General features: G+C 38.1%; 1 long non-coding RNA gene across 4 annotated transcripts in view; it reads right to left on the reverse strand.

Annotated features, from left to right (window-relative positions):
* Positions 1 to 1,084: 1,084 nt before the first annotated feature.
* The window catches only part of LOC131407173 (uncharacterized), a 111,518-nt gene continuing 89,898 nt past the window's right edge, over positions 1,085 to 22,704 (reverse strand). The window contains exons 4-8 of one of the 4 annotated variants that reach the window (XR_009220457.1): positions 13,911 to 14,066; positions 12,404 to 12,484; positions 10,948 to 11,073; positions 5,658 to 5,737; positions 1,085 to 2,573 (exon numbers count right to left, since the gene is read on the reverse strand). This is a non-coding gene — a long non-coding RNA (uncharacterized LOC131407173). Of the gene's footprint in view, positions 2,574 to 5,491; positions 5,545 to 5,657; positions 5,738 to 10,947; positions 11,074 to 12,403; positions 12,485 to 13,910; positions 14,067 to 22,704 lie in introns of those variants that run through there. The other 3 variants (XR_009220456.1, XR_009220459.1, XR_009220458.1) reach the window with 3 other exon arrangements.

The raw sequence follows: 22,704 nt of genomic DNA on the forward strand, positions 1-22,704 counted from the left end.
GGAGCACCATCTTTTTCCTTTTTCTTGTGAGAGACATCTGCACACTCTCCCTCTGCTTCCTTTCTGGAAGGCCTATCTTCAAAGTCTAGCCAGCAGGTGACATCTCTTTTTTTTTTCCCCTAACCCTAGAGTTTCTTTTTTTGGCACCACCATGTGCCATCTATACACTCTCCCTCTGCCTGGTTACAACTAAAGGCACCATCTTCCAGCTCTCCCTGTGCTGCACTCCAGAGCACCAGTATCTCCTGGAAGGGAGCTTTTGCACATGTCTGGTGCCCCTTTTTCATGCAGCTCCTGCCCGGGCGACACCCGTTGATAGCCTGGCTCTTGAGGCCAGGGTGGGTTGCGATCCTGGGTTCCACAGGACTGTAACAGTAGGAGAGAAAGTTCTTAGCAGACTACCACCCCCAGGCCACTGCACAGACAGCTGACTGAACCACACCTCTAGCTTTTCTGTGAAAGAGGCCTATATTCTTGTCCTGGAGCTTTGGCCTGAGGGGCAGGCTTCTGGTTTGGCACACAACTAGGCGTCTACTGAAGGGAGGCCAGCAGACACAATCTTTGCCTAGCCTCAGGCTACTGGCTCTGCAATGGCTCTAACACTGACACAGCTGAGGGGAGTCTGAGCCTAAGTTTTCTCTGCCAATTGCTGCCTAGAGTAAAATGAGAAAAACAACATAACCAAGGCCCTGAGTAACCATAGCCATTAGGGTCCAATTACATAAGATGAACTCTCCATAATTAGCACTGCCTAAAGCATACCTTAATTTTTACAAGCAGCCCACGATCCTGCTTTAGGAAATGGAATAGGGGAAGAAGGAAGTGTCTTCAAAAATATTTCTCTCTATCATTTCTAGGAGACTATATAATGTACTTTAGAATAAATGTGTGTGTGTGTGTGTATATATATGTATATATACAGATATATTCATATATATTGTTATACACTATATATGTATACATTATATATATACATACATGTATATAACCCTACCCACTATACATACATATATATATGTATGTGCTGTATGTGTGTGTATATATATGCACACAAACCATATATAATATATATTATGTATGTTTGTGTATTTGAACATATATGCATACAAAATACATTTCCTAGGATGAGCTACCAATTAACAAAATAAGAACAACCTGGTTTTAAATGGAAAATGGCTAAATTGGAGCTGAATGGGCTCAAGAGAGTGGTACAACTTATCTTTAATAAGGCATAATTTGATATTTAAAGTGTTTCCTTATTATTTCAGGCCCAGAAGTAATAACTATTTCTGAATCTTTACCTTATATCTAAAAACTTATTGGAGCTCATTTTGGAGAATAGTTGTTTATTAATAATAAATTATCTAAATTATTTGAGACTTCACATTAAATAAAAACCTGAATGACTTGTCAGATGAGGTCTGGAAGAATCTCTAAAGTAATTGTACATATAACTGAAATACAAATCAACCAAGCAATGCCCAAATCAGCTTCAGTGGCAAATTCACTTTCTCTAGGTAGAGATGTTAGGGGTTGCGGAGGGCACAGTGACAGCTAACACCATGTTCAGCCAACGGCCCAATCCAAGCTTCCGCCATTCATTAATTTGGCCTAATCTTTCAAAGAAGATAGACCCGCATCATTGGACTAAAACTCAGCAGACTCTGGAAATTGGAACAATTGTGAGCGGTGGAACTAAAGGTGAAATTTTCAGGGAAGCATGAGAGAATGGAAAGAATTATATCAAATCCCATTCTTCATATTTTTATTTTCTTGATTGTTAGCTTGAATTAAAAATAACTCTTTTCTTCCTATTTACCAGGATTTGGGGTTTGTCTAGTAATACAATTGCAAAAAGTTACTTCCCCTATGTGGGCTGCAAAATTCTAGTCCACACATCTCAGGTTAGTCCACAGATCATTGTTTGAGGGGAGTAGAAATAGATCAGTAACTTTCATCTCTGGCCATCTGTTAGAATCACCCTATAGTTAAAAAAAATACAGATGCCTGGGCCCTATCTGAGCTCTACTGAACCACAATGAGGCTGAGCATGAGGCCCAGATATGTATATTTCTTTAAAGTTCCAATGGTAATTTTGATGAATATCCACCATTAATAACTTATGAATTAGATGATCTCTAACGTTCCTTCCAACTCTAAATTGTACAATTTCTTTGAAATACTCATTTAAAAACCAATCTGTTTTTTTTCATGAAGTCATATACACTCCTAGAGCAGTCAATTTTGATGAACTCTCTAAAGAAATATGTTTCAAAAGCAGTTGTAAAAGTAGCAGGGTTTATGTTTTAGGAATGCCTTCCTAAACATAGAGAATCACATAAGAGAAAAGCCATAAGAGAAAAGCCATCAGTAGCTTAGAAGAATAGAAAAGATTTTTTTCCCCCATACAGTAAGAAATTTGGAGGTGGGCAGTTGTTGGTGTCAACTCAAAAGCTCAATGAGGTTGAGGTGATCTTCTGGTCACAGATGGGTTTGCAGTTCCAACCATCTTGGCTTCATTCAAAGCAGGAAAAAGAGAAGAACAAGACAGGTTGGGCAGCTACAACCATCTCCTGTAATCAGGAAAGCACAAGTCTTAGCAAATGCCTTGAGTAGACTTCTGGTCAGGTCTTACTGACAGAACAGGTTCTTAAGACCATGTCATGTTGTAAGACATCCTGAGACCTGGCTTGGTCCAGCCATAATCTATTACTAGGACTGAACACGTTATAGCCACACTAACTGAAAAAATATAAGATTCTGGTTATGAAGGAATAAGTTGGATATTGAGTAGAGAAAATGTTGCAAACAATTTATTTTGTCAATTCTGATAAAAAATTTGAGATAAAGCTCAATTATATTTTGTTATAGAAAATAATAATAATCTACCATAATTTTCATAATATACGAAAAACACTCGTGTCTTTACGCAGTTGCTAAAGAATAACTTCAAAAACATGTTGGCAAATGTAACCATGAATATAAAAAGTGTGTATCCTATTTTTCAAGGTAATTATTTTGAAAAACAACATTTATTGGATGCATAAATTCTTGTGTTACATCATTTATACCACATATTTAATCCATGACTATTATTGCTTTATACTGTAACCCAAGATTTTCTTCTAATAGAAAATAAATCAAGAACAGATATAATTTTTTTAATTTAAAATCACTGAAAGAATTTTTAAAATAGGGATTTTAAAATCCATCAAACCCCATTGTTCAATTTAGCAACAAGTATCAAAAGCCTTAAAACTGGACATGGATTATCAGCTTTAGCTATTCAATTTTTTAAATCAGATAAGAATAGAAAAATTATGAATTTGTTTGTTATTCTTAACAGAGTAAATTTTGTTAACTAATTTAACCATCTGATAATAATGGATTGTTATATGAAATATACATCATATTATAATGTGATGGAATACCATTTTTTTAAATTAAATAATAATTAAGGAGACTAACTAATGACCTGGAGATGTTCAGAATATATTAAATGAGTAAAGAAGGTACCTAATTTTGTGCAATATGTTCTAAATTGTTTAAATAATAATTTATTTATTGAATACACACTATATGCCAGGCTTAATGCTTTGCATGTATTTATTTCATTACATTCTCACAACTCTAGGAGGGAGGTTCTATTCACCTCCCATCTTACAGATGAAGATACTGAAGTTTAGAATGGCGATTGAACTTAGAACCACATAGCTTACAAATGGCAGAACTAGGATTTGAAACCAGGCAGTCTGGTTTCAGAAACCAGGCTAATACACCTAGCCTAATATATACCCAGAGGAAAAAATCTCGAAAAAGAATGCACAAAAAGGATAACAAAAGTTATGTCTGGGTGGTGAGATTACAATGTGCTTTCTGTATTTTCCAAAGTTTTTAGTATAAATATTTATTAACCGTAATTAGAAAATACAATGATTATTTGATAGGCTTTCAAATCTGGTAAACACTTAATAAGCTTTTTCGCCTGGTTTGATAGGCTATCAAATAAGCCAGTAGTGCTCTACTCAACAACTACTGATAATATGAACTCTTTAAAGTGTTACTACTGGGGCTGGCCCAGTGGCGCAAGCAGTTAAGTGCGCGCACTCTGCTGCAGCGGCCCAGGGTTCGCAGGTTCGGATCCCGGGTGCGCACCGACGCACCACTTGTCAAGCCATGCTGTGGCGGCGTCCCATATAAAGTGGAGGAAGATGGGCATGGATGTTAGCCCAGGGCCAGTCTTCCTCAGCAAAAAGAGGAGGATTGGCAGGTGTTAGCTCAGGGCAGATCTTCCTCACAAAAAAAAATTAAAAAATAAAGTGTTACTACTCTTCTTCACTGAGAGATAAGACCTTTCTAAAATCACAACTAGTGAAAACTAACAGCTCGTGCACAGTATCCCCTACACAGTCCTCTTTAATATCAATAATCCCATTACGTGGACATCATAAAGTCTATTCATTAAGAAGGAAATAAAAATCATGAAAATTCCCTTGTTTCATGAAATCAAGAAGGAGGAAGGAAAAAATCCAAAAAATTATATTTAGAAGCTAAATAAATTCCATTTAATGAACTGCTATGTATCCAGTAAAAGAACCATGGAAACGTATAAATAGTTGCTTATAAAAAGATTTCCAATATATTATCAAGCAAAAAACCAAGAATAAAAACAACACAGAGGAAATTTCCATGTATTTTTAAAACTTCTAAGTATGTCACTATACACATATAAATGAATAGAAAATGGTCTCGAAGACACATTTTCAAAAACTTGCAACCAAAGGTCATTAGTACATCCCTTCCAGGGAGGAGAGTGAAAAGACAAGCACAATGGGAGAGCTTTCAGTTTTTACTTTACGTAGGACTGTCTTATTTTTATTTATTTTTTTTTTTTGTGAGGAAGATCAGCCCTGAGCTAACATCCGTGCTAATCCTCCTCTTTTTGCTGAGGAAGACCGGCTCTGAGCTAACATCTACTGCCAATCCTCCTCCTTTTTTTCCCCCAAAGCCCCCCAGTAGATAGTTGTACGTCATAGTTGCACATCCTTCTAGTTGCTGTATGTGGGACACGGCATCAGCATGGCGGGAGAAGCGGTGCGTCGGTGCACGCCCGGGATCCGAACCCCGGGCCGCCAGCAGCAGAGCGTGTACACTCAACCAATAAGCCACAGGGCCGGCCCTACGTAGGACTGTCTTATTCCAATTTTTTAAATAATGTATTAAATGTATTTATATTACTCAATTTTGAAGAAATACAACAAATGTATACAGATTCTTAAAATTACCATCACTCACAGTCTTCATACTTACTATAACCTATTTGTATTGATGTTATTTCATATATCTCAATAGTAACTTTTATATACTACAGTATGTATTTGTCCAGTACAACTTTATAAAAAACAAAGGGAAAATTAATTTATTTCCATAACTTTAAAGGGAGAAAAACTGAATATACTTTACCTTTGTTTTTGAAAAGAAAGGAAAATTACTGTCCTGTATATAAATATTGTTGACTATTAACTTCCATCATAAAATGGACATCTGAATTTTAAAAAGTAGGCAAAAGAAAAGTAGAAATAATGGAAAATTTGTGTTATTCTCTGTGCAGCAAGACAATTCAGATATCGTAATTGTGAAGTCAGATGCATACTTACTGAGCCCATTTGCTCCAGCACAAAGTTATTATTCTATCAGACTTTTTCTTCCTTCAAAAGCATTTCTTCCTAAATGAAAACTGGAGGAAAAAAACCATGTATCAAATATACGATCATTCTTTTCTCTTTTTGAAAGGCTCAAACTACCATTTATTCATATTATACAAATGCATTCAACTTTATAGTCAGTAATCAGTGATTAATCAGAGGGAAAAAAAGTATTACGATGTATTTAATGTGCATTGAAGAATTTTAAGGTAAATTGAATATAATTATTTTATCCTCTGTGCTTATTTCCAAATTGCACAAATAATTATGAAATTTCTCATAGAATTTTAGTGAAAGAAGAAATTATAAAGACCATTTAACAGATAAGAAATCTGAGGTCCAGAAAGCAATTGATCTAAAGGTATAGTGCTAATTACTGTCAAAGCTAGGTTTATAACAGAGATGTTTAACTTAAAAGATTGTTTGTGTGGTAACAAATAGAGCATCATTGGAAATCATCTTTTAGGAAAAAAAATATAACCTATTTAAAGATAATACATGACTTGAAAATAACAGCATACTGACATAATTTGTGGCAAAAGTAAAACATTTGACTAAGATCATCTATTTAGCATTATTAAATCCTAAAAATCATGAATAGTCGATATATATTAAGTTCGGTTCAATAAGTAAATACTGTAAATTCTACTGGAAATATATTTTAAGGAAATCAATACTTTAAATGATGTTGGTCTGTATTGATACCTGACTAAAAAGTTTCTTCTCCAATAAAATCTTGCAATAAATTAAACATCTCCATTGAGAATATTGTGATGTTTCTGGTTAAACTGCTTTCTAAGTGTTTTTGATTTTTGTGTATGTGAGTATGATGGCTATTTATTCAGGGCTTGAGAAAACAAAAAAATGTAGGTTGATTTCAGGTTTAGTAAATGGTCACCATTATATTTTCAATTCATGGTTTAATGCAAATCCTGGCTACAATATTTAAAATGAGAATGCTTATTTCTATGGAGATATGATAACATATGATAGACTAATTCTAGGCTGAGGGTGATCTTGAAATAAAGAGAATCTAAAAGTCCAATGATAAACAGTGCATGGTTCAGTATTTCTGCTCAATAAATACTTGATCAATATCTAAATTTAATAATTACCTTAAATTCCAGATAGAAAATAAATTAACTTGAGAGGAGTACCACCAAAGGCATTTCAAAGAACATGAGATTAACTATTCTCCATAATGCCATGTTCAGTAGTATTTGACATGGCTATAATGTATCCTACTAAACTATTAATTCATTCATTCATACCATGTTTATTGAGTGCTTATCAGATCAAACACACTGTTCTAAACATTGGGGATACAGGAGCAAACAATGCAGACCAAAACCCCTACCCTCATGGAGCTTACACTGCAGTGATGGAGACAGACATAAACAAGATAAAAAGTAAGTTTCAGCACGTGTTAGATAGTCATAGGTACTAAAGAGGAAATAGAGCATGTTTAGTTCCAATTACCTCCTTGAACCATGGAGAGCACAGCACTTCTTAGTCATGGGTTTTATTTATTTACTTGATAATGTAATGATTCTGTTCTAAACCTTTCCATTTCCGTGTTGATCTGAGTTATCATTTCTTGCCCTTTTCTCTTCACTTATATTCCTATTATGGTTTAATTGGGGACTTACACTATCCAGATTCACCAAAGCGTGGTAAGAGAGTAAGAGAGTGCTTTTAAATCTCTATTTCATATAAATTTACTACCACTCTCCCCTCAGCTCCCACAATTGTACTAGTACACTTCCATGCCCTCTAAAGGGCTCAGTAAATGGTCAGGACTATAAAAATACAGTCTGCCTTGGACATCCCACGAGATTGCCAATAAAATTCAGGCTGAGGAAGTCAAATTATACAAGGCCTAACCCCATCAGTTAAACATTATGCTTCACCCACTAACTGGGCCACCCACTGTGGCACATGTCATATGCAAACATCCATAATTATTTAGTTCCAATAAACAGAAACTTCCCAGTACTCCAGAGGAGAGGTGTGATTACCCAAACATGTTTTTTCTGGGGGTCCTATAAAGACAACTCTTAGGGCAAAAGAAATACTGAATAGCTTGTGCTCAAAAGCAAGCAATCAATAAACCTGAAGTGCCAATAGATGCAATCCATTATTGACTAACTCGTGATTTCACAGAGGAAGAGTGAGATTATCGGTGACCCATACATTCACTCACTTCATGTGTGAAAAACACATTTTTCTCTCTGAACCAAGAAGAATTCCAGACACTGAGTTAATAGACACAGTGCCTTTTCTTCCAGGAGTTCACAGTAGAATACAGATGCCTAAATAGAGAACCACAATGTATTATCATAAGTACAATAATAAGAGATGAATAGGGACCTATCGGACCTCAGAGAAGGAGCACCTAAACTAATTTGGAAGGAGGCTGAGGAGGGAGAGACATAGCACTCAGAAAAGTCTTCCTGGAAGTAATTTGTACCTGAGTGGGGTTATACAGATGAAAGACGGAAGAAATCCAAGGACATAGGAATGACACCATTTGGTATACACCAAGAACCACAAAGCAATTCACTGTTGAGCAGGAGTAAATTTGATATAGAGAGCAGTGAAGAGATGCAGGGACCAAATCCTGGAAGCTTGGACTTCACTCCATAGGCAATCCGGAGTCATCTATGTGTTTTTAGGAAAAAAGTGACTTCTTCAGATTCAGAGAGGATGGAAAACACAGATTTGGAGGCTATTGGTTTAATTCTGGAAGAACATAATAAAAGCCTAAGCTAGGTAGTAGCTGTTGGGATGGTTAAGCAGGGACATTGGCAGGGCTTAGCAATTGATTGATATGGGAGTGACAGAAGGAAGTCAAACTTAACTGACAGGCTTCTAGCTTCCGTGGTAAGTAAAGAACTCTTGGGGAGTCTCAGGCAAAAGGGTTAGTTTACAGAGACAGCCGTGTGGCATGTAGGTGGAAAGGATCTGCAGGCAGCTATAAGCACAGCCTTGGAGTTCCACATTGCCCTTTTATAAATGTTCATCCCCTTCAAGGCCATCCAATCTTCATTTTATTCAAATTTTATTAACTTAATTAAATTTTAATGATTTAGATACAAACGTTCAGGCTAAAAGGCAGGAAACACAATGGGATATACTCTGTTTCCCCTTGGAGATGGTTCTGTGAAGACCTTTATTACAAATGAACTGCGTTCTTGCTCACTGTAGGGAGCAGAGGGAAGGATAGTACAACCAGTCAGCTGGGTTTATAATTAGATAAATAATAATATTAATAATGATTTACAATTAAAAAGAAAAAAGGAGGGAGGATATATCATATGTTACTCTCCTTTATTCTCATGACAACCTATTAGGTAGATATTATTTTCAATTTAAGGATGAGGAAAATAAATTTCAATAAATGATCCTAGATGACCTTGAAAGTCAGTAGTAGTCAGGATTTTTAAAAAAAGAAAAGAAAAGAACTATTATTGATGAAGCCTAATTTACATCTAACCTTCACACTTTATATATGTTCATTAATTTAATCCCCTAGGGTAGGTATCACTGTTTTGATTTTTTTATTATGCACTATAACAGTGATTTTCCTACTTTTGAAAGAGGTGTTTCAGAAGTCTGGAAATATTTCATTCAAGTTTTATTTTTATTTTTTCAAACTAATTTAAAAAAATATAAACATATATACACCAATCCCAAATTATGGTGCATTAGAGGAAACCAATATGTTAATGTTTGTTGCCAAGTTAAATTGTTTAGTGGCAAACTACCAAATATAATGTCTCTTCTCATCTCTATTTGAAAAGTATACTGTGATTGCAAGGTGTTATGTTACAAAAAAAAAAAAAAAAAACCTGTCATGTTCAGCTACTTATCTATGTGAATGGTAATTTTCTCTATATTGTGTAGCTAATATTAAATAAATAAAAATTTGGATGCTAAGTTAAATTTTCATGTTCATCAAAGAAGCTTTACTTAGGGCATTTAAATGTATTTTATTAAATGCATTTTAGGAACTATATTTTACTAAAGCATGACTTTCACCTGTTTTATAAATTGGGATTTCAGATAAAATTTCATTTGACAAGAAGAAATTCTGCTTAAAACAAACAGCAACAACATGTTTTACAAGAATTGTAATATAAAATATTTTTCATTTGAAAATTCCTCTTGTTGGTTAATCAAGATGGCCTCAATTCCATAACAAGACTTATAATCCATTCCTGTGCAGTCGGGAACGCTCCCAAAGGCAGACTATCTATTCTGAAAGCTAAAGAGACTTTCCCATGCGTGAAGATGACTTCATTTACTGTTTTTTCTTTTCATAAATTTATGTTTTTAGTATTGCTCATGTCAACATAAATTATACAAAATCTGAAGTTTTTAATTCTAGTTGATTGGATTTTTATGGTTTATATGTCCCTATAGACACAAGTTTAACAACTTTTCTCTTTTCTGTACTTGGAAAGATTTAAGAGTCCCATAGTTGCTGATAGAGTTTGTATGGCAGATTACCAAGGGAAAATATTGCTATATGAAACCAGACTTTTCTCCCTGACATTTAAGGTTCTTCATGGCTGGACATTGTTTTTATCAAACTAGACACTGACTATAGCATTTCAGTCACCGTGTCCTCAATTGTCTCAGAAACAGATTTGGATGTTCAAGAATGTCAAAAATGGTGGGTGAGAATATTCAGCTGAGCCAGTTAAAATACTAAGACATCTGCTCACCTTATAAAGGTTGTGTAGCAAGGCAGTCATAGCAGATGGTGATGGTGGCCTGCCTGGCCTATAATTTGAAAGCAATCATGATTTTAGAATTGTCTTCAGAAAATCTGAAGTCATGTGGCTGAAGTTTTTGGGCAATATCTCTTATGACTCCAGCCAAACCCTAGCCTTCTCAAAGACAGGAATCATCCTTTGCAAACCTCAGCATGCCAAAAACAGTGTCCTGCACATGGTAAGTGGACATTGAACAAGGATTTGTTTACATGATTTATTTAAAACTGTTCACCTAATAGGGAAATCTTCTGAGGCCAGAGGCCCTGAGTATAGACTAAAGTTAGCTAACCTTTGGCGTTCTGGCATTGATTCAAGCTAGTTATAGCTTTAACAAATGTGAGCCTGCTTCTTCGTTTTGTTCGAAAGCCTATGGTGGTCTTGCCAGGTAATGCTCAAGCCACTTCAAAATCACAGCCCAACAGACAGGCAGTCTTTTGGGGACTCGCTTTCTATTTCCTCACTCAGTTTTCTTGATGCTGTCCTAGTAAAGTGTCTGTCACTTCCTCTTAAAGAACAGCGGGATGAAAGAACATGTGGAATTGATGTCAGGAGCAGCCATCTTCTCTTCAACTCCTAGCCCTGCTCACCTGGGCAGAGGAAGAAAAGCACTGAATTAGTCTGGGGAGAACCAAACTGTGGATGGAAAATACAGACAAGCCTGGGGAAGCCTGGAATTTTCAGAGAAAAGAAGAAAGAACCATTCTGATGCCACCAACAAAACAATCAACTGTTCTCTAGTCTGTGGGCTCTTGTTAACACCAGAGACCCTCAGGCATCTCCGGGAAGCGCCACTAACGGAACTGTGTACACTTTCCTTCAAGAAGGATGCCACAGAGTGGTGTGGGAAAATGGAGATGCCTCCTGTGTCCCTTGGAATCCTGATGAAAAAGACCCTAAGACACTGAGATGTGCATACAAGAGATTTAATGAGATGTATTCTCAGGAACAACTGTGAGGGAGCAAGGGTCGCAGGATTGAACAGAGAGAGTGAACAAACTGGGATGCAGTTGCAACAGTGGCCTCATCCAATCATTCAAAAGGCTCTAAAGCTTGAAAGTCCTCCAAAGGTGTTCTTATTGAGGCAAGAAGTCTGAGCCTTCATACTATCCAACAGTGGCCAGTTACTGGATGTGGTCTGCCCCTGGGGAGGGGCATAACACCAGGCAAGGCAGCCTCCTTCATCAGAGGGCAATTCTCAGAGAGGGGTGTAGTGTTGAGCCATCAGCAGCCAACACTTCCAGCCACTTAGGAATGAGTGCCTAATACCTTAAGGGGGATCTGAGTGGCATGACATGGTGCCCCTGTCTCCACTCATCGAGACTAATTAGCGCCATCAGTAGAAATGATTAGGATTGATTCTGACCTGGGACTAGTTGTCATTACATTTCACCCACTGCTGAACAAACTCCTGACCATGTGCCAAACACTCCTCTACATAGAGTGTCTTGTTGTATCATCTCAGCACTGTAAGGTCTTACTTATCTTATTGTGTACATAAAGAAACTGAGGCTTAGAAACATTAAATAGCTTTTCCAAGTTCACATTGCTAGTGAGAGGACTAATAGGATTGAAAGTTAGATTCTTTTTTATCCAACGTGTTCTGAGCCAATTCGCAGGTCATATTTTATTGGTTGTGTTTTTATTCCTGACCATCCCACAGATATTTGGGGGAAGGTGTAAAATCCATTTACATACAGAAGGGCAAATGCATAATCCAGGGAGTTTAGGTTTCTGAAAAGTTTCTGAACTATACCAAACGGTGTGTCCAAGCACATACTTTCCAGGCCAATGAGGGAGGAAGAGGAGTTCATGCCAGCCAGGGAAACCGAATCAACATCATTGATCTGGGATTCTCATATCTGAACAAGTGGCCCTGGAAATGATGGACTGAAGCAACAGTGCTGGCCAGGAGATTACCTCCAAAAATAGCATTTATAGGACTCTTCTCCACAAACTTTCTCCCCGCATCTCATCTCCCCCGCGTCAAAATCCAGCAGCCTACAACAAAACCAGAGATTTATTGAAGGTTTGGAACTTGATTTGAACAGTGTTCTAAGTGTGTCACATACCAGCTTTGGCTGGCTTTTTTCATTTATCCCACTGTCTTTGCTGTTATTTCCTTTTTTGTCCCCTGACTTCTTCCCAGAATAACTACTATGTCTAGTTCAAAAGCATAGCATAGCAAATATTTCTCATCTCAACTACACAAAGGTACTAGGTAATTATGGACTGTACCGGAAAGGGTTTGGAAGAAAAACAAGCTAGTCACTTAAAAGAAAAATCTAAAACAGAAATCATCCACAGGGACTATTTTTAAAATGTTTTCAAGCCTGTATACAGGACTATTTTCCTGTGACAATGACAATTTCATGTTCCAGCATGAATTTCCAGAATAGTACATGTGTATTGACAGTCTCAGTACCTAATGACCGAGAACAGTTTGTTCCTGAACATCTCTCTCCAAAATAGAGCAGAAGAGCTGGCTGCCTCCTTTCTCATTTCTGCCTTTCTCCACCAAGACGGGTGGGTGTTGTAAACAAGTAGAATTACCAAACTGGGCAAAATTTTCCCAGGCTTGGGAAATAAATATTAATTGAGAACAGCCAAAAGATTACCTCTTCTTTCTTATCTAACTTAAATTAACAAATTCCATGAAACAGGTGATAGATCCAGTCCACAGCCCAAAATACAGTATGCATTCAATAAGTATTTGTTGAACTCATAAATGCCCACCACCTACTCCATGAAACCTCTGAGAGAATTAATCCCTCCCTCCTCTGTGCTCTGAGAGCATTTTGCACATTTTTAATAACATTCTTACATACTGACATTGGGTCAGTTTTTGGGTCAATTTGGGTCAATTTATTGAAAGTTTCTGTCTCTTCCTCTTGCCTTAAGGGCAAGAACTGGGCCTCATTCAATCTGTATCCCACACTTTGTCCTGCACAGAACAGGACTCAGTGTCAATGTTTTCCTGACTCTGGCGACTTACCATTTTAGGACCTATCAGAACGGCCTATGGAAATGGCAGGTATGCCAAAAAATTGGTGCTGGGGGCAATGGTAGCACTTTATATCTTGACAAGGAAGATGGATTCAATCCTGCTAAGTGCCCATGGCGATTACGTAGCACACTGCAATGCACTGTCTCATTTTGGCATTGCTGTCCTCCCCATGCCATCTGCAAGCAGCACAAAACTTTCAGGCTAGAATCCACAGGTTCCCATGCTGATGGTGTGCTTGGGTTGAAAGACAAGACCATTCAGGCTAAATCCAGACCCACCACTAGCAGAAAAACTGTGCCGCCAAGAGACGCCAAAGCTTCTTAGTCCCAACCTGTGATGCAGTGACTTCGCTTCTCTGGGTGAATTTAGGAGTAGTTGAATGACCACTCATTTCCTGCCTCACTAAGTAATCATTCTCACCTCTTTGCACATGCCTTTGCTCACGAGAAGCAGGAACGTGGTGGTTAGAGGGTGAGCTCTGGAGCCAGGTGGCCTGGATTTGAATCATGGCTCCACCATCTTCTAGTTGTGTCCCCTTAGGCAGGTTCTTTAACATCTCCGTGTTCATTTCTTCTGCTAAAAAAATGGAAATAATAATAATATTTAGATCACCGGGTTGGTGTGAAGATTAAATAAATGAGTTCCTGGAAAGCACTTAGAATAGGTATGCCACAAAATAATCACATAGTCATGTCAGCTATACAGAGGGCACTGGGTGTGGCATGATAAAGAGTCCGGAATTTACTCTGAGTGCATCAGTAAACCATTGGAGGGTTTTAATCAGGGGAACGATGTTATCTGATTTATTTCTTAAATATCACTCTGACTATTCTGGGAAGCTAGATTGGAGGAGAAGGAGTGGAAATGTGGAGATGAGTTGGGAGGCTACCACAGTAGACCTGGGAAGAGGCGATGATGACTTAGAGCAAGCGATGGCTTACTTTGCTAAGAGTAAAGATAGACAGAATGAGAAGGATGAGCTGTTTTGGTGGGGTAGAGCAATGAGATGTGCTGATGGAGTACATGTGGGAGGTGAGGGAATGGAAGAAATAAATAATGATTTTGGACTTCTGACTTTAGTCACAGATGCTTGGTGATATCATTTGGTGAAACATAGAAGATTAAAGGAGGAACATATTTGGGAAGGGAAATCAAATTTCCCTTGGGGAGTTCTAACTTTCAGACATCTATGAGAAGTCCAAATAGAACTTTCAAATAACCTGGATTTTAAGCCTGGAAATCATATGAAGTATCTATACGGAGATATAAACTCACATTGTCATATAGATACTTAAAGCCATAGAAAGACATGATATCTGCTATGTCATTGGGGTCAATGTAAATGAGAAAGGAGGACACAGTCCCTAATATTTTCAGGTCAGAGAGGAGAGGTATCACATGAAGGTGACTGGGAAGAGCCACCAGGGAGATAGGAGGAAACCTGGGGTGTGTGGTGTCCTAGAAACAGAGAGAGGAGACTGTGTGAAGGAGAGTGAAGTGGCCAGATGGGTCAAAGACTACTAGGTGATCTAGGAAGATGAGCACAGAAAACTGTTTATTGGATTTGGTGATGTAGAGGTCATACGTGACTTTGACAAGAATCTTTTTGGTGAAGTAGTGGAAATTAAAGGCCAATTGGAAAGGAGTTCAAAAGTAAGTGGTGGTGAAGAAATGGAGACTTTCTGGAGAAGGTTTAGATTGAAGGGGAAGAGTGAAAGAGAGTACAACAAAGAGAAAGATTCCATTTTTGATATTTTGACAGCTTCTTTGCCCCAATCTTCCCCTGACTCTCTTGCCCCACATCTGGGGGAGTGGATAAGAAAGCCCACATGCTCCCTCCCTTGGTGCTGATGGGGAAGTTCAAACCACATAACCCCCATCCAGCACTCAGGATCCCCCAGACCCCCCACCAAATCAATAAAAGCTAAAGCCACCCACCCTGCTTTGCTCTTGCTTCACTCCAGACCAAACCTGAGCCCTTCTCCTTGGGGAATCCTTTTGCTGTTTATTGTGTGAATAATAAACTTTATTGCACGTCTTACTAGTGCCCATGTGTTATTCATGCCAATATCTGTAGAATTTCCTTGCAGAGGCTGCCCAGCATCCAGCAGTGGACACTAAGTACCCAAATAAAATAGAGACAGAAGCAAGATGAGTGGTCAAGGGAAAATTGGGCATTCTGTTTTTATGGAGGCAAGAGGACACAGAATATGCTTTTATGCTGAATGGAAAAATTTAATGAAAGATGAGAGATTGGTGAAGCAGGAGAAAGAGGGAGTAACTACAGGAGGAAAGTTCTTGAGTGGCCAAGAGAAGATGGGATCCAGAAGACGAGGGCAGAGGCCGGCCATCAATAGGAAGAGAGACACTTCCTCCACTTTAATAGAAGAGAAGAGGAATAGATGGCATTTCAATTCAAATATCCCATTCTTGAGCCGAATAATGTGAATGAGTGCAGGAGCAATGTGGAAGATGACAGGGAGTGACTGGGCCTGTGGGACGCTGGAGAGAAAATGTGCTTCTTCAGGATTCAAATACCAGATTTTACAAAGGGCAACCTGTCTATGGCCAGCTGTTTATAAACGCTGGGGCTGCACATCGTCCTCCAGAATTGGTAGGATTTCCCTTTTGCTCCCTCTGAATTACTCTTGCCATTTACTTCCCATAAAAGCATGAGACGACAAGGGCTATGCCTCTGAATATTCAGTAACAGCTTCACAGTGGTTGTCCAGATTCCCACTGCAAGCTCCCTCGCTGCACTTTTATCTTCATCCTAGGAAAGATGTGTTACTAAGAGAGTGCAGGAATTTCACCGATATCCACAAATAACAAGCATTTCAATTTTCATTTCTTTCTACTTCATTTCTTTAGTTTTTTTTTTTTCAAACTGCTTTAACAGTTGTCCAGCTATCTAAAGGCAAACTGTTAGTTATTGACTCCTTATACATTTTTTTCCTTGAGATTCATGAACTACATGTTCAAACTAGGAAAGCAATTCATAACTCCCCTGGGAACCAGCAAGCTGAATAGAAATTAGTATATTTCCACAGAAATGGACTCATTACTCTGCCAGTATTGCATACAGCTTTATGAATAATTGTTATAAGACAAAGAGATCTTACAGGAAGAAAGCTTTTGCATTTATCTTAGATTATATTTTTGCATTGAAAACAATTTATCCACTTGCGTTTAATTTGCTTTGGTATTAAGCTTGCTGTTTCCCTTCTGCTCAAAAGACAGGCACAGTCTAAAATTTGGAAATATTAAGGGAACTGAAAAAATATATTAGTATAAAATATATTAACAATTTAAAGTCAATAACCATTATATTTTTAAAATACAATTTCTAGAATTTTTTTTCACTCTAAAGTGTAATCTAAATAATAACAGAATAAATTTGGGGCTGAGGAAAAGAAAAAGAAAACAGACATTTTCATGTCTGCTATGTGGTGGGCACTGTTTTTGCTGTGTTAAATGCCTTACCCCTTTTGAAGTGGGTATTATATGTACAGATGAGAAAACTGAAGTTCAAAGAGTTTAAATAATTTGTCCAAAGTAGAAAACCAGAAAATGGCAAAGCTACAATGTAAATATAGGCCGCCTCATTTTGAAATTTCTTCTTTTGCTATTTCCCAAAATAGAGGTTAAAGGGAAGGTGAAGGATTCCCATTAAACTGAAAAACTCATAACATCAAGTAATTTTAGACTTTTGACATTTGATGATTGACAATGACAGAGTTTTCTCCTTTTAAATCACTGGAATTTGATATGGCTAATATTCAGGTAGAAGTCATGAATTCTAACTGTGGTGATTAATCAACATTTCCTTCCTTTAATCTAATCACTGTCTTTATGTTTGCATGGTCAGAAAGTAAGAGCAAAAAAAAAGGGAGGGCAGTTGAGGGTTATAGGAATCCCTGAGTGTAGTTCTCCCTGAGTAGACAGTACTGTCTACACTCCAGATCAGCACACCCAGGGTAACAGTACAGAGATTAGAGCCCACTAGGAAGTCAATTTTAAAAGAGTCTAGAAAGGGCAGTTTGTTTGGTGAATGGACCCAATATCTTTAAATAAAAAACAAAATAAAGCAACATCACATTATTATTTTAAAGGAACATTCACATCTGTGCCACAATGACTGATATACAACATGTCAATGCAGTCCTTTCACCTGTCTATCTTTAACTGACCATAGAGCATTGAACTACTTCTCATCCCAAGAGGTTAACAGTGAAAGTTTTTACAGCTCTTATTAACAAGGTGAATTTTACAGTTGTTGCTTTTGTGGAGGTGTGATGCTGTGATTTATAATAAGAAATGTGTATTTGGTCTTCCACCCCACTTCTAGCACAGAGCTCCTAAAACTCTTGGAATTTCCTGTGACAAGAGTGATAAAGGTGTCTTTTGTTATGTTGATGAGGTTACTTTCTAACCTAAGGATGAGGTCTGCGTGCCAAGGGAACCAACCATGTTGGTTGGAACTTTTAGTACACCCCCAACCCTCTCCCCTCTGGGGAGGGGAGAGGGGCTGGAGGTTGAATCAATCACCAACGGCCAATGATTTAATCATTCATGATTATGTAATGAAGCCTCCATAAAAACTCAAAAGGACAGGGTTCAGAGAGTTTCCAGGTTCGTGAACATGTGGACACATGGAGAGAATGGTGCACCTGTGTTACCACACAAAGAGCACGATCTGCTCTCCGCAAGACAAAAGCCAATCATCAAGAAGCAAGATGGTGACAGAGAAAGAACATTTTATTACAGCTTGCTAGCAAGGGGGAAGACGGCCGACTAATGTCTGAAAGAACCATCTACGTGGGGGCACAGAATCTTGATCAGTTATATAGGCCAGTGAGTTACAGGGGAGGAGGTTTAGGAATGTTGACCCCCTGGTGTTACTGACTAGGAGTGGCCACACCAGATGGAATCTCTGTCCAGGGGTCATCACATTCCTAAGGAACTCAAAAGAACAAAGTTATCACCTTATGACAGCTGGGAGGTACATGTACAAGCAGGGGTCATAAAATCTGCAGAGCAGTTAGATCTCCTGGAGGGTGCATACCTAGCTGGGTTAGTTAGTCAGAGCTCATTCAACGTTACAATATGGTTTCTTTTCTACAATATGGCTTCCTTTATGTCAACATTGTGTTGAGCTGGTATCACCTGGAGACGGCATGGAAGCTCCTCACTCCTTTCCAACACCTTGCCCTATGCATCTCTTCCATCTAGTTGTTCCTGAGTTATATCCTTTTATAATAAACCTGTTATCTAGTAAGTAAAATGCTTCTCTGAGTTCTGTGAGCTGCTTTAGCAAATTAACTGAACCCAAGGAGGAGGTCATTGGAACCTCTGATCTACAGCCAGTCAGTCAGAAGTACAGGTAATAACCTGGACTTGCAATTGGCATCTGAAGTCCAAGGCGGGGGTTGTTGGAACCTCTGATCTATAGTTAGTTGGTCAGAAGCGCAGGTAATAACCTGGGGTTGCAAATGGCGTCTGAAGTGGAGGCAGTGGGGGAAGTCTTGCAGGACTGAACCCTCAACCTGTGGAATCTGATGCTATCTCCAGCTAGAGAGTCTCAGAATAAAGTTGAATTGTAGGACATCCAGCTGGTGTATGGAGAATTACTTGGTGCTGTATGGGAAAATCACCCCTTCACATAATGGAAATTGAGTCTCAGAACCATTTTAGGAGGGGATTTTTGTTTTGTTTTGTTTTCTACTAAGTTTTATAGCTGTTTCTTTAGTTGGTTTTACAATTTAGACAACTTAGACAGGACAGATAAACTGAGTTATTTTGCAGTAACAAATAACTCCAACATCTCAGAGGCTCAATGCAACAAAAGTTATTTCTCCTTCACGTTGCACGTCCATTGCAGATTGCCAAAGAAAGCAGATGAGGCAGCCACCAACCTTGTAAGTCACCCTGACAGAGGGAAATAACATGGCAAATTCCAGACCAGCTCTCAAGGCTTCTATCCAGACTGTACTATTTCTTATTTAACTGACCAAGGCAAGTCACGTGACCAGAGCTAACTTCAGAGGAGGACAGAAGTGCAATCCTAAAACGTGTACAAGAGACAAACCAGAAATATTTGGTAGAAAACACTAATAACCTCACCATAATCATTTCTTTTCCCTAAATCTTTCTATTACTGGGCAGAAAGACAATAAGAGATAAAATATCAGAAGTTAAGAATTCAATCAGCAAACTAAAGAAAAAGAAAAGTCCACCTAGAATGATGTGTAAATTGGGCCCTGAATTGAGAACAGAATTTCTTTGCAAAGGAAAGAGAGGGAGAACATTCTACTTGAGAATGGATCCTTGGGAACTCAAAATAAATTGTTACATAGAACTAAGATTACACCTGTGGTTGTGCCCCTGTATTGATCCACAAAGGTTTATTTAACGCATTTGTAAAAAGAAAATTTGAATTACAAATAGTGTTGGCCTTGAGTTTGGGGATCTAGGAGCAGGAAACCTTATAGTTAAATTAAAAAATAAAAGGAAGTAGAAAGGGAAAGCTTCCATTCCTGTCTTTGAAACACAGGCTTGACCCTATGCAACATTTTTAATAGATAAGGTTGATGCTGGTACCTTACCCCTGGACCACCAGATACCATTGTCCTCACACTGTCATGAACGACACAGAGTCCTCTACCCAGAACTGTTGTAATCTCTAATATGGTGCCAAGATCCAAAATTATTTTCTCCCTCATCCGGTACCAATTCCCTCTAATTCAGCGCACTGATCTCAGTTAACCATTAAGTGAAAAGGTGTGGTTTAGTGGTAAGAGAAGCTAAGCAGCTAACCATCAGGGCATATGGGTTCTAGTCCCAGCTCTAGAAAATACTTCCTGGGTTACAATTTTGTGGGATATTTTATGAGTTTTAATTTATTAATCCACAATATGGAAAGGAAAATATAAAAATAAGAGCTGCCACAGAACCAAATGAGATAGTAGGAATAAGTCTTCTTTTAAAATTCTAAAAGCGGTATAAAATTATAAGATGTGGTTATTGTCATCATTATTATATGGTAAGCAATCTGATTAAAACAGGGTATACTAATATTTTTTAAACTGACTCTTATATAACCCACACTGAGATACCTGTATCTTCACAAGCGGAAGCTTATTATTCCAACCATTGAGTTTCTTGAAAGCAGAGACTGTTCCTTCCATCCCTGTCAGCCATGGAACACAGTTTATACTCAACAAATGTCGCAATACTCCTGGCACAAAGAGGGAACAGCATGAGCTAAAGGATGCAGCATAGGCTATGAAACAGAAAGCAAGAAAACCATCCTGAAAGGGACTAAAGGACTGTGCATAACGGGAAGTGTGTGGAGATCAAGTGTCACAGGGTTGACAGTGGGTCCATGTCACTGGGGGCCCTGAAAGACAGGAATAGGAAGATGGACTTTACAGAGCAGGCAGCAGCAGGGAAACATTCCAATAACCAGCCAGAGCAATTATACAAAAGCCGCAGAAGCTGATGTCCAACTGTTCTCAGTCCCTAAGTAATCAACCTGTCAGGAGGATCATTTTTTATCAAATTTTTAGGCATTCCTTTGTAAACAATTGGCAAGTTTCTAAATGGCTACAATTCTCATATTCCTGTATGAAAGCATTTTCCCTTTCATCCTCCCATTTGCTTTTCTTCTCTAGTTTAACATATACTTTTACACATTTTCCTGCACAGCTTAAAACTCAAGTAGTTACTATGTTGGCTGTGTACCTTGTTCTGAGATGCTTTACATAAATGCAAATTACATATGCACAGCATAAGTTAATGAGAGCTTTGAATGAAGTGTATGATGGATAGAAAAGAACATATAAAGAAATGTTAGTGCAGCTTTTGCCAATCAAGGACAGGATCAATCACCAGTAATATGGACATCCTAACTAGACAGGTTGATTAATGTGGTGGAGATATGGATTCTTCCTAGTCCTTCACTTGTCTTGTCCTCTACATAAACAACAAGACCTCTTCATACAGAATTTTCTCCACTTAATCAGGCAAACTTAAGGCACAGAACCCCAATAACCTCCAGGAAGAGCCTTTCATCTTTGAACAGAATTGGTTAAGAGAGACTTCACTCTAATTTGAGAGGAAAAGAGTAAGATTAGAGAGGGACTATTTCTCCCAATAAATTTTTTTAAAGAATCATATTTGTGATAGATTTAAGTCACACTCTAGGTCAAAGAATATCCCTTACATACATAGATATACATAGCATATCTCAACCTAAAAAATTCTATGATGCGGGTCTTATATTACTCCTCTGGCATTTCCTAGTGCATTAACATTATTTCTGTAATGGGCCTCTATTTCACTTATATTTCAAAATCAGAGTTTTGAGAAAAAGAATATGGTGTGATCTCATATCAGTAATTTCCAAACAGCACTTAGCCCAGCAAAAATCACTTTTTAAGGTAAATTTCCGGCTGAGTAATAAAGAATAATGATCTCAACATCTAACTTCTAATTATCTCCTTAGGAAATAAGATTAGGGAAGTTATAAGTTAAAAAACCGTATAGGAAGATACATTTCTTGACTTTAAATTATCATGTCACTAGCCAGCCTAGTCAAATGGGAATAAATTCAAGGATGGTAGCTAAAATGGAGCTAGAAGAAAGCCCTAGTTATTTACCTTTACATTGTAGAGGTTGATGAGTGGCCCTTCCTTTACTCTAGCTTTTCTTTCTACCCCTCGTTCTGGCTTAAATGGCTCTCCATAGATTTCGTCTGGTTTAAGTACTCTATGATTTAGAAAACCACAGTGTAGCAGATAGTGTTTTCTAAAACTTTTGCCACAGCAATATTTCCATATTTCTACATCCTCTTCCAGAATATTGCCACTCCCCATTAAGAGATAGAGTCTATTTCCCATCCCCTTAACTGACTTGACCTAAAGAATGTGATGGACACGGTGCTGTGTGGCTTTTGATGACAGCTTATAGAAGATACTATGGCTTTTGTCTCAGAATGCTTGCCCTTTTCATCCAGCCACCATGCTGTAAGGAAGCCCAAATGAGCACTTTCAGAGAGGCCCATATGGAGAGGAACTGAGACCTCTGACCAACAGCCACACGAGGGAGCATGAAAGCAGATGCTCCAGCCTCAGTCAAGCCTTCAGATGACTACAGACCCACTTGACATCTTAACTACAACCTCATGAGAGAGCCTGAGTCAGAACCACACAAC

The sequence above is a fragment of the Diceros bicornis genome, chromosome 6 (assembly GCF_020826845.1).
Source record: "Diceros bicornis minor isolate mBicDic1 chromosome 6, mDicBic1.mat.cur, whole genome shotgun sequence".
Lineage (NCBI taxonomy): Eukaryota > Metazoa > Chordata > Mammalia > Perissodactyla > Rhinocerotidae > Diceros > Diceros bicornis.